The 12449-nt window shown below is 38.7% G+C and overlaps 1 pseudogene; it reads right to left on the bottom strand.

The window, feature by feature from the left end:
• Positions 1 to 8259: 8259 nt before the first annotated feature.
• LOC102245830 lies at positions 8260 to 8852 on the bottom strand (annotated as a pseudogene).
• Positions 8853 to 12449: the final 3597 nt, after the last annotated feature.

Below are 12449 nucleotides of genomic sequence, written 5' to 3'. Positions count from 1 at the left end.
TTAGTTAACATTTTATATAACCACTAGAGGCCCGGTGCATGAAATTCGTGCTTGGGGGGGTCCCCTCAGCCCAGTCTGCACCCTCTCCAATCTGGGACATCCCTCTCACAATCTGGAACCGCTGGCTCCTAACTGTTCTCATCTTTGAGGGCATGGAAGTCAATTAGCATATTCCCTCCTTATGGGCTGTGGGTGCTGCCATCTTTGCAGCCTGCTGCTCAGTCATTTGGTCGTCCCTCACTAACCCCCTGCCGGTCTGGTCGCCCCACGCAACCTGCTGTTCAGTCGTTTGGTCGTCCCTCACTAACCCCCCTGCCGGCCCTGTCCCCCCATGCAGCCTGCTGTTCTGTTGTTACTGTGACGAAGTCCTGGACAATTTGCATATTCCTCTATTATTAGTATAGATAGGGTAATTATCAAGAGCAGGAAGTTAACATTGGTACAATATTGTTGACTCAACTTCAGCCAGACCTTATTTGAATTTCACCAAATTTTTTCACTAATGACATTTTTCTGTTACAGGATTCTATTCAGGATCCCACATTATACATTATTTGCTATCTCTCCTTAGTTGTCTCTATTCTTTTTAAAAAGTATTTTTATTGATTTCAGAGAGGAAGGGAGAGGGAGAGAGAGACAGAAACATCAATGATGAGAGGCAATCATCAATCGTCTGCCTCCTGCACACCCTACATCAGGGATCGAGCTTGCAATGTGGCATGTGCCCCAACCGGGAATTGAACTGTGACTTCCTAATTCATAGGTCAACGCTCAACCACTGAGCCACGTTGGCTAGGTAGTTGTCTCTATTCTTTAACAGCCTTCAGTTTTTCTTTGTTGTATGACCTTGACACTTTTGAAGAGTGCTGATATAAAATTTTCAGAATTTTCATCTATTTGGGTTTGTCTGTTGTCACTGGTGGAGTGTGGTTATGCATTTTTAGTAAAAATATCACAAAAAATAATGTCTTGCTGTTTTTCACAGGGCATCATACCAAGGGGTTCATTGCGTTACGTTTTAATCATTGGTGATGCTTATCTTTGTCTCTTGGTTAAGTTGATGGCTGCCTGGCACCCGGGACCCGGGCTTCCTCACAGCCCCAGCTGCTTGCCTCGGCCCTCCCAGCCCTGGCTTCGTCCTGAAGGACGTTTGGAAGGACATCTTGTCTAATTAGCATATTATGCCTTTATTATTATAGGTTGCTGATGACTAACTTCCTCCCTCCCCTTCTTTAGTCCATTTTTTCACTGAAAATGTGTGAAAGAAGGTAGGAGCCTCAATTCCAACTCTACTTCATGTCTCTTGTCACTCTAAATTATTAAAAGCCAAAAGTTTTGGTTATTTATATTGACAATTTCCCCCATGGCAGCTGAAAGCTTTGTTTTCTTGTGAGCTCAGCATTTGAGGGAGTATTTGCTTTATCTAATATTTCTAAATGATTTGCTAAGATAAAGTTTATTTAGTTCACTATGTTGCCAGAAACAAAAATGTTGTTTTTTGGTATCATTTCCTTCCTTTTTTCCTCTTTTTCTTTTCTGGAATTTCTTTTTAGTTGTACCTTCTGGATTGGTGTTCTAATTTTTTTTCAGTTTTTAAAAATATATATATTTTATTGATTTTTTACAGCGAGGAAGGGAGAGGGATAGAGAGTTAGAAACATCGATGAGAGAGAAACATCCATCAGCCGCCTCCTGCACACCTCCCGCTGGGGATGTGCCTGCACAACCAAGGTACATGCCCCTGACCGGAATCGAACCCAGGACCCTTCAGTCTGCAGGCTGATGCTCTATCCACTGAGCCAAACCAGTCAGGGCTTTTTTCAGTTTTTTAAAAACTTTTTGTTCTGCCCTAGCCGGTTTGGCTCAGTGGATAGAGCGTCGACCTGTGGACTGAAGGGTCCCAGGTTTGATTCCGGTCAAGGGCATATGCCTGGTTGTGGGCTTGATCCCCAGTAGGGGGCGTGCAGGAGGCAGCCGATCAATAAGTCTCTCTCATTGATTTTCCATCTCTCTTTCCCCTTCCCTTCCTCTCTGAAATCAATAAAAAAATATTTTTAAAAGACCCAAAAAAACTTGTTCTACTCCGTGGGGATTTCCAACCCTTCCTTTACGTTCTCTCCCTCTCCCCCCTTTTTATTTTCTTTCTATTTTGTTTATTAATTTGGTTTACTGCTGTTTTGTTAAGTTGGTCTCTTCATTTCATATGAGAGGCTTTCCTCAATTGTTCTGTAAACTTGGAGTATCTGTTCAGATTAAAGAGTGAGGCAGTAAAAACCCGAGTAAAAACTTTGTCCATGGGGAGTTAACGGCAAGTCTTTTTTTTTTATTAAATTTTTTTTTCAATTACAGTTTGATATTCAATATTGTATTAGTTTCAGGTGTACAGCACAGTGGTTAGACAACCCCAGTAAGTTCTGTACTCACCTGACACCATGCATAGTGATTACAATATATTGACTACATCCCCTATGCTGTACTTGACATCCCATGACTATTTAGTGACTGCCAGTTTGTACTTCTTAATCTCTTTATCTTTTCACCCAGTCCCCCAACCCACCTCCCATCTCGCAACCATCATTTTGTTCTCTGTATCTATGAGTTTATTTCTTTAACTGCAAATCTTAACATAGGGTGATTGAGTGGTTGTAGGTCTTTCCCCGTGGGTCACATTTCCCATGGAAGAAAGTCCTAGCCCCCTGTTTGAATGGCCTGTGTTCTGGAAGCTGATTTGAGGGACAGAGGTGGGGTCCACTATTCAGCATGTAAATCTTTAATCTCTGTGTGGTATGATATGACAGACAACCCCTGTGTGTACCTGGTTTCTACATTCTATCTTGTTTAGTGTCTTAAGAAAGTAAACCACTTGTTTCTCGCTAGGATTCAGGAGAGACATTTTCTTGGATACGTGGTAAGGTTTTTGGGTGAAAACTGTTCCTTACAAACATTCAACCAGTATTCCTATTTTCAGCCCAACTTTGACCCCTACCTTCAGATTCTTCAGCCTTTCTGTTGTGCTTGCTTCTTACTGGTTTCATACCCTCACCTGCCATCACATGTATGGGGTTGGCTTGTCCTGTTTTACAAAGCCAACAAAGTGTTATATTTATACTAGAGGCCTGGTGCTCGAAAATTTGTGCACTCGGTGGGGGGGGGGGTCCCTCAGCCCGGCCTGCACCCTCTTGTAGTGCCAGAGCCCTCAGGGGATGTCCAACTGACGGCTTAGGCCCACTTCCCATGGGAGCAGGTTTAAGCCACAGTCTGGCCTCCCTCTGCAGGAGGCAACTGGGCAGGCTGATCAGAGGACAGTGCTGGCAGCCTGGCAAGCAGCCAGCCTCCCCCCCACCTACAATCGCCCCTTCTCGGCCGCTGGTCACCGCTGACCCCTAATTGCTGGCCCCTCCCTCTGCCTGCTGGCACATGCCTTGGCTGGCCTGGCGCTGCCTGCTCGCCGACCCTGCCGATAAGTAGTTTTGTGGTTTGGTCGATTTGCATATTACACTTTTATTATATAAGATCTCTTATCAGCTGTTGTCTCCTTTCATGTTATATATGTTTTTTATGAGTTTATCCTTTTTTTTAGCATCATTTTAGTGTAGTTTTAGGAGAGAATGGATATTTAACAAAGATAATCTTATCTTACATTTAATTATGTCATATTCACTTAAAAATAGTATTGTTATAAATATTTTTATAAATTCAGGATTTCTTCTATCTTCCCTTGCCACTAATATTTATTTCAGTTTTATATCACGAGTGAAGAGTAGAAGGGTAGGTAAATATAGGAGGGAATGGAGAAGGGCAACAAGAGACACAAAGAGGAAAAATGGGTTCCTTACTGACAAAGGATGACAGGCTTAGTTGTTGGTACCAGTGAGGCTGTAATGAAGTAATATCGCCATCTTCTGGCTTTTTAAAAACTGTTTCTGTAATTTTATCTGGGAATGTGAGTTACAAATACTTTTTTCCAGTAGATTTTTCTTATGACTTGCATTGTGTTGTTTTCTTCTATATCTATATATACATTATACTCATATCAGTTTTTTTCTTTGATGACTTCTGGGTTTGGACTTATATTTAGAAAAGTTTTCCACACACACAGATTAAAAAATCTGACTCCCATGTTTTTTTCTAGTAACCTAAAAAATTGCATTGAATTCTTTGATCCATTTGGAATTTATTTTGAATGAGGGGTAAATTATGGCCCCACTTAATTTTTTTTTCAGATGGTTACTAGTTCTCAGCACTACTTACTGAATAATCCATCTAAACCAATTATAACCCACTGATTTGAACTTTGATACATATTATGGATTTGGGTCTCTTCTTGGACTTGTTTTTCTATCCATCAAGCTATATGCCTTTTCATTTAACAAGTGTAATATTTTAATTACTATAACTTTATAACTTACTTTAATAATTGGAAGGGGCTAATCCGTACTCTGTTTCCAGAATTTGTATGGCTATTCTTGCTTATTTTTTCACATAAACTTTTTTTTTCTTTTTCATTCCCTACTTTATTTTCTATTAAAGAAAAATTTTTATTATGTAAAGTACACATAACATAAGTTAATGCTTAACCACTGAGCCACGCCAGCTGGGCCAGAAGTCTTTTTAAGGTAATTTTAAAGTATACATAAAATAATTTATATTCTCCAACATTTATAAATCATATAAATTTCCACTAATAAATTAATTCCACAGCAAAATTGGAACTGATCTTTTTATGATATGGAACATGTATATAGTAACATCTCATTTACTTAAACTTTATTATAAATTTTGCTTATGTATGACCTTGGACAAGTTATTTAAACTCTCTGACTCAATTTTCCCTCCTGTATAATGGAGAAAATATCTATAAGGTTTTTTGAGGGATTACCACAGAAAATAGCTCTTATGATGATGCTGATTATAAAATTGTTTCATTTTCATTTGAATACAGGTTATGTACTTACATAAGTACGGTGGTATTCTAAATGAGAATTAGAAATTACACTATTTTTTTCATAATTACTTCTTTTTTTATTGTCTTCATTTTTCTCTTCTTAGACTTTTGGATAAATTGAATATTTTATGCTTGCATAGTTCGTTGTATAGTACTTTGTCTGCAAATTTATATTAACACCCAAATGATATTTTAAAAACTCATGTATCCTTGTTGTGATAGATCAAGTAAGGATAAATCTTAACATTTGTATTTCTAATCTAAAGCTACGTTGATCTGGAAATGAGATTTTGCTAGAGCATATGTGCAGCAAATGATGTAATCCATGTAGTCATTGTGCATAAGTGAATGAATGGTTTAAAATTTGGCTTGTACTGTTTGATCAAATAACCTTTTGTTAGGTTTTTGGCAGGATTTTGAAGTGTGATTTTGTTCTAAATTTGGACGATCTCTTAGATTCTAATGTTGCTTCTTTGGACAGGGCAGAAATAAGTTTTCTTTGTTAGACTTTTATTTTCGATAATTAAGAACAAATAATAAATTTTATAATTTATGACAGTGTTTGAAACAAAAGTTTTATTGTGGAAGCATGTATAGGAACATGTCATTAATCCAGTTTTGCCTGGGAATGAGGGAAGGATTCTACTTCTGTGGATATACTTGGTGAAATATAATTCTGTGTCTAATTTTCTTTAGTATTAAGCTAACAGTTGTCAATGTACTCATCTGTGCCTGGACCATTTATTCCCTTTCTGCTGAGTTTAATTTGCTTCATTCCTGAAAATCAAGTAAATTTAATAAGAATTTATCATATATATATATATGTAAAAGATTAAGTGACCTATTGTATGTCCATACGTCCAACCGACCAGCCGGTACATATGACGCGCACTGGCAATTTATTTTTATTTTTATTTTAAATATATTTTATTGATTTTTTACAGAGAGGAAGGGAGAGGGATAGAAAGTTAGAAACATCGATGAGAGAGAAACATCAATCAGCTGCCTCCTACACACCTCCCACTGGGTATGTGCCCGCAACCAAGGTACATGCCCTTGACTGGAATCGAACCTGGGACCCTTGAGTCCGCAGGCTGACGCTCTATCCATTGAGCCATACCGGTTAGGGCCGCACTGGCAATTTAAAAATAAGTGTTGATTCACGCATGCACAATACATATAATACTCTCGCTGGTGTCAATCGCATGCATGTACTAGTATTTCTATCTGTCATTGTCAATTGTGAATATGGTTGTTTTTGTTGACATTTCTATTATAGAGAAAGGGCGAATAGTGATATTAAAATATTTCTCCTAATTAATTTCCTTTCAGTGTGCACGAATCCGGGCACTGGGCCACTAGTGTTAAATAAAATCAGTGAGATGAAGGAAGGTCTAAGGTCTTAAGTTCCTGACTAGTGTATGTGTTTTGTGAAATCTAGTTTAGGAGCTGGGAATATTCTTTTTGCTTATTTCTGAGCTTTGAGTGTTGTTGCAATGGGTGAAGGTTGTTTTTTAGGTAAATGGTGAATATAAACTTACCTGATAATAGTTGAGAAATGAATGAGTATTTCAGTTACTAAAGAATTATAGAATACTAGAGGCCTGGTGCATGAAAATTCATGCACTGGAGGGAGGGTCCCTCAGCCCGGCCTGACCCCTCTCACAGTCCAGGAGCCCTCAGGGGCGGGAGGTGACCCAGTGATCAGGGGAAGGCGACGCCCCCATCACACCTCTGCTGCTGCCACTGCCAGCAGCATAAGCCTCTGGCGGCCCTGGTTACCTGAGCCTCGGGCCCACCCTGGGTGGCTGGGGCACTCAGGGGACTAGGGGACTCCAGAGGCAGGCGTGCAGAGTGGCCGGGCCTGCCCCAAGGGGCTGAGGGGACTGGGCGCTGCCATCTTGTGGCTGTGGGTGCTGCCATCTTTGAGGGCGGGGCAGTCAATTAGCATATTCCCTCCTTATTGGCTGTGGGTGCCGCTATCTTTCTGATGGTGTGAGGGTCAATTAGCATATTCCTTCTTTATTAGATAGGATGGCTGATAATGCTGGCTTTTTAAAGAATTACGATGCAAATAACTTTTACTGAATCTCTGGTGAACACAATTTAGTCTCTCTCTAGTTTAGATGTTCAGCTTTTTACTTAAAATCTTTCTAAGGCTTCCTACTAATCTGATTTTTTTTTTTTAAGTAATGTCCTGCTTGACCTGGCATCCAACCTCATCTCTTAGAAGCCCTCCCTCTTGCCCTTCATTTTCAGGTACATAGATCTTCCTTTAGTTCCTGGAATTTCCCTTGTGCTTTTCTTCCCAATCCTGTGCTGGCTGCTCCCTCTGGCTGTGATGTACCCTATTCTCTTTGCCAGTGGTTTACATTGTTTATTTGTTTGTTGAGCTCAGCTCAAACTTTACTTCCTCTGAGAAATCTTCTCTAAAACCACCAGAATCCCAGTCTCATATGTTACATTCTTCTTTTGCATCTTTTTGTCTCTGTAGTAGCACATATAGTAATTGTCATTAAGAGTTAATTTTGAAATTCATTGTCTAATGCCAGCCTTCTTTTTTTGTTTGTGATAATGCTTTCTTTTTAAGTAAAAAATGAATCATTGCCAAAACAAAATGTTTTGCCTCCAAATAATTTTTTTAAATATATATTTTATTGATTTTTTTTACAGAGAGGAAGGGAGAGGGATAGAGAGTTAGAAACATCGATGAGAGAGAAACATCGATCAGCTGCCTCCTGCACACCCCCTACTGGAGATGTGCCCACAACCACGGTACATGCCCTTGACCGGAATCGAACCCGGGACCCCTGAGTCCAAAGGGTGACACTCTATCCATTGAGCCAAACCGGTTAGGGCGCCTCCAAATAATTTTTAAAGCATAAGGGGAAAGTTCATTAATGAGGAACATATTTTCATTTTTTCTTTTCTTTTTTTTTTTTTAAATACATTTTATTGATTTTTCACAGAGAGGAAGGGAGAGAGACAGAGAGCCAGAAACATCGATGAGAGAGAAACATCGACCAGCTGCCTCCTGCACATCTCCCACTGGGGATGTGCCCGCAACCCAGGCACACGCCCCCGACCGGAATCGAACCTGGGACCCTTCAGTCCGAAGGCCGACACTCTATCCACTGAGCCAAACTGGTTTTGGCTCAATGTTTTTCTTTTATTTATTTTTAATTAAGCTACACAGTCACTAAGCAGTTTTTAAACAGGTTTCATGATCCTTTTGACTTCATGCTTTTAAAAGGAGTCATTTATCTTCAAAACATAACAAATTTCAGAATCCATTAAAAATTATTTTATTCAAATTATGTTTTCCAAAAGGGAGGGTTCTATGCTAGTCATCTTTGAAAGTTCTCATACCATTTCAGAACCACATTTGCTAGAATGAATGTTCCAGAGGGACTTGGTGTCATAATGGCCTGAGAGATAGCAAATGATGAAGCAAAATTGTAGCCGTTGTCCAACATCTTTTGTGTGAATTGAGTGAATGAATCAACTGAGGATACAGCAGCATTACCTACAGGAGTCTGCTAAGCCACACTGTCCAATGATTCCACTGAAATTACAATCTGAGCAACAGATGAAGTTCAGACAATGTTCATGGCTCCAAATGGGTGCCGGCTTCCTTCTCCAGCTTTAAGACCTGACGTTTTGAAGATGGCATTTGGTTTCCCATTCGTGACAAATCCTAGGAGTTGCCATACTGGCATTCCATTTGAATTAGGATAGGCAAAGTAGACAGATCCTCCCATTCCCTCAGGAAATGGGATTGTTCCCAGCATAAAAACCACAACATGGTTAATATTTTCATAATCAGGCAAATCAAAAACTAATTTATCGTCTGCCATTTGCTGTGCAGCTGTTTGCACCAGCTTCCCTTCACTAAGCAGCCAAACATGGTGGTGGCAGCCTAATGCCTGCCTTCTTAGTGAGTATGCAGACTCCATGGAGGCGGGGACTGTTACTGTTTCTCGCTGTGTCTTCAATGCTCAGCCTAGGGTTTGACATGCGGTAGGCAGTAAGACTGAATAATAAACAAATGAGCAGTGCTCAGACAACATGATTCATTATTCACTGCACTTATGTAGAAGACTCTGTTAAAATTGTCATTAATTGCTTGTAATATTAACCAGTTTTTATCATTGTAGAGTCTGGAAAAATTCTTTTTCAATTTAAATAAGTGAGCAATGAATATGAAAGCAATTATTTTTTTTAAGTGTAAAATGTCAGTGGTTTCAGCTTTTAGTACGTAAAAGTGTTTTTAAAATTTTACTCTTGCTTACTATTCATTTTACTTTAAAATTAGCGAAATTAAGTTTACCCTATTAAAAATTTCCCCCATAGAATATAAAAATATAGTTGTATTGATTTTTAGAAAGAGAGAAAGGGAGAGGGAGAGAAAGAAACATTGATCGACTACTTCCTGCACATCCCCCACCAGGGATTGAGCCCACAACCTAGGCATGTGCCCTGACCAGGAATCGAACCAGCAACCTTTTAGTGCACAGGTTGACACCCAGCCAACTGAGCCACACCGGCCAGGGCAGTTCTAAAACACTTTTTGTTCATGATAGGAAAGTGATACTCAAAGTTCAGCTATATAGCTTAGTGATATTTCAGATGTGTGACTGTGTTAAATGTTTACATTTCTTTTCATTTTCTGTTGCCAAGTCATAGTAAGTGGGATTATCATACATTATTAAAGGGTGAAAATAAATATAACATTGACTATATAATTAATTTACTAAATAGTTCTTTAAAAACAAAAAATAAATATTACTTGAGTTCTAACCACGTGCCAAACACTGGATAAAATAGGTAGGTTCCCTGCCCTCAAGGAACTTACATTTTAGTTGGCAGAGATAGACCACATTTTGATAATTACACAAATAAACAGGTAATGACAACCGATGTGTACTAAAAAAGGAGAAAGTAGGGGAGAGCATTAAGTAGAGACCTCTGACCTAGTCTGGGTAGTGGGAGAGGAACAGTTCTCTCAGAAAAAGTGTTATTTGAGAGGAGATCCAAAGGAGGAGAAATTAACCATTGGTGAAAGTTCCAGGCAAAGGGAACAGCATGTGCAGAGGCCCTGAGGCAGGAGGAGCATGTGTTTGAGGAGCTGACAAAAGGCCAATGGAACTAGATCAGAGAAGGGTATGGGAAAGTGGTTCAACACAGACTTGGAGAGGTAGTCAGAGACCAGATCAAATATGAAGGATTGAGTCATTAAAATGTGATTACTGCCAACTGTTTAGAAACAGGAATTCTATAAAGTGTTCATCAGCCAGGAACTAGTTCAATCAGTCCTATATAATAAAAGGGTAATATGTAAATCGACTGAACGGCAGAATGACCAGTTGCTATGACACACACTGACCACCGGGGGGGCAGATGTTCAAGCCAGGAGCTGCCCCCTGGTGGTCAGTGTGCTCCCATAGGGGGAGCACTGCTCAGCCACAAGCCGGGCTGACTGCTGGCGAGCGCAGTGGCCCGCCTCTGTGGCAGCGCCAAGGATGTCTGACTGATGGCTTAGGCCGCCAGTTGGACATCCCTCAAGGGCTCCAGGACTGCGAAAGGGTGCAGGCCAGGCTGAGGGACATCCCCCCACCCCCATGCATGAATGTTGTGCACCAGGCCTCCAGTTATGATATAATGATGTAAAGGACTCCTATGAAACTATAAAAAGAAATGAAGTTACTAAGAAAATTTTAATTTAATACTGAAATTAATAAAAGAAGGAACTAAAAAGGGTGAAAATCTGATCCAATGATATATACTTGTTCTATATGAAATTCTGAAGGCTTCTTTTGGTATAGTAAGATATTCTTTTATATGGGTTTATTATAATAATTACATTTTTTGCTATATTTTGAGGATAAATTTATTGTATCTCAAGTCAGATATATTTTGTAATTTAGTGTAGTGGGTAAGAACATGTCTGCTAGTTTTCTTTGTGTGTTTTTTTGCTAGTTCTTGGGTTGATCTTCTGGCATTGCCATTTACACAGTTGGTTAACTGGGCAAATTACTTCAGCTGTAAAGTTCCGTTTGTCATCTGTAAAATGCAAATAGTATATTTACCTGATAGAGTTCTGGAACGGATTATGTGAGATCCTACATGTGAAGCACTTAAAGGAGTGCCTAAATATGCATATTTTCCAAACTTTGAAACGTGAATTCATATTTAAAATTAATATTATCTTCCACGTAAATATACTGTCTTTGCTGAAATTAAAGTTTTAGTAGCATCTTTTAAAGCAGTGTTAGAAAGTCTACAAACTCTGATTCAAGTGATGTTAATTCTACAAATGTATTTATAACTTTGCTTTTTTTCTTCGTTGTATTTTGATTAATGGTATACCATTTTAAAAGGCTTTGTGGCCAGAACTACTAAATTGTGGTTGGAAAGGAAAAGGGCTTGCATTTTGAGACCATCTGTGGGAGTTATATTGTCTGAAACTGACAAGAGATCGTGGCAGATGGTGAGGTCACATAGATTGACTTTTTGAGCTTGACATAATGTGTTCATGAAGGTGGAAGAAGAAATCCGATTTATTTTTTTAACCAACAGAAAACTTGGTGGCAGGAAGAAGTGTACAATAGTTGAGTCTGGGTAAAACATAATGCATTAGCTTATCTTTGAGAATTACCGGTGCTGTCCAAAGATGGCAATATCTTGAAACGCTCCGTGCCATGTTTATTTACTTTCTAGACACTTGGTTTAAGTCATACATTTCAAATAATTTGTAGCTTAAAGACAATGTAAAAGTCAAAAGCTTTAAAAATACTTAGAAATGTATACATTTTAGTTAAAAGGTTAAAAGCTCTAACTCAAAGCCAATATAGCATACTTATTTATTTGTAATCAAATGAAGCAGATCTGTCACAATCCCATTTCCTTTTGTAACACTTATCTTACTGTAACTTTATATAATTTAAATTACATTTGAAGGTTTATGCTGTTTCTCTCATTTACTAGGATATCTCCAGTACCTGGATTAAGTGCCTTACACATAGTGGATGTTCAGTGATTTCTGGATGAATAAATAAATTAATGAATGAAGTTACTGCCTAATCTTGTTACTTTTAGAAGTTTTTCTTAACCACAATTTTTCCTGTTTTAAATTGGATTTATGTTGTGGTATTTTTCACTTGCACTATATGTAAATTGTGTATTATTTATTTTAGCGGAAAAAAAACCTTAATTTGTCACGAGAAATCAGTGAACTGCTTTTTTCCCGTAACATGAGTTGAGTGCTAACCTTGTGCTAGTCAGTATCCTAATTATTTTTCATACCTTGACTCATTTAATTAAGTAGATAAACTATTACTGTTTTGCAGATGAAAAAGTTGAGGCACAGAGACATTAAGGTAAATTTGCTCAAGAAATTCATGCACTTTGGCTCTCTTTCAAACATTTATCTTTTAGGTAACATTTAGAAGTTCCAATCTGTGCTAGCTCTGGAGAGAAGATACAAAGGGAATACAGTACTAAA

This window comes from Myotis brandtii, unplaced genomic scaffold, assembly GCF_000412655.1.
Source record: "Myotis brandtii unplaced genomic scaffold, ASM41265v1 scaffold312, whole genome shotgun sequence".
NCBI lineage: Eukaryota > Metazoa > Chordata > Mammalia > Chiroptera > Vespertilionidae > Myotis > Myotis brandtii.
The sequence above is the reverse complement of the archived record's forward strand: the minus strand, read 5'-3'. Positions and strand labels throughout refer to the sequence as shown.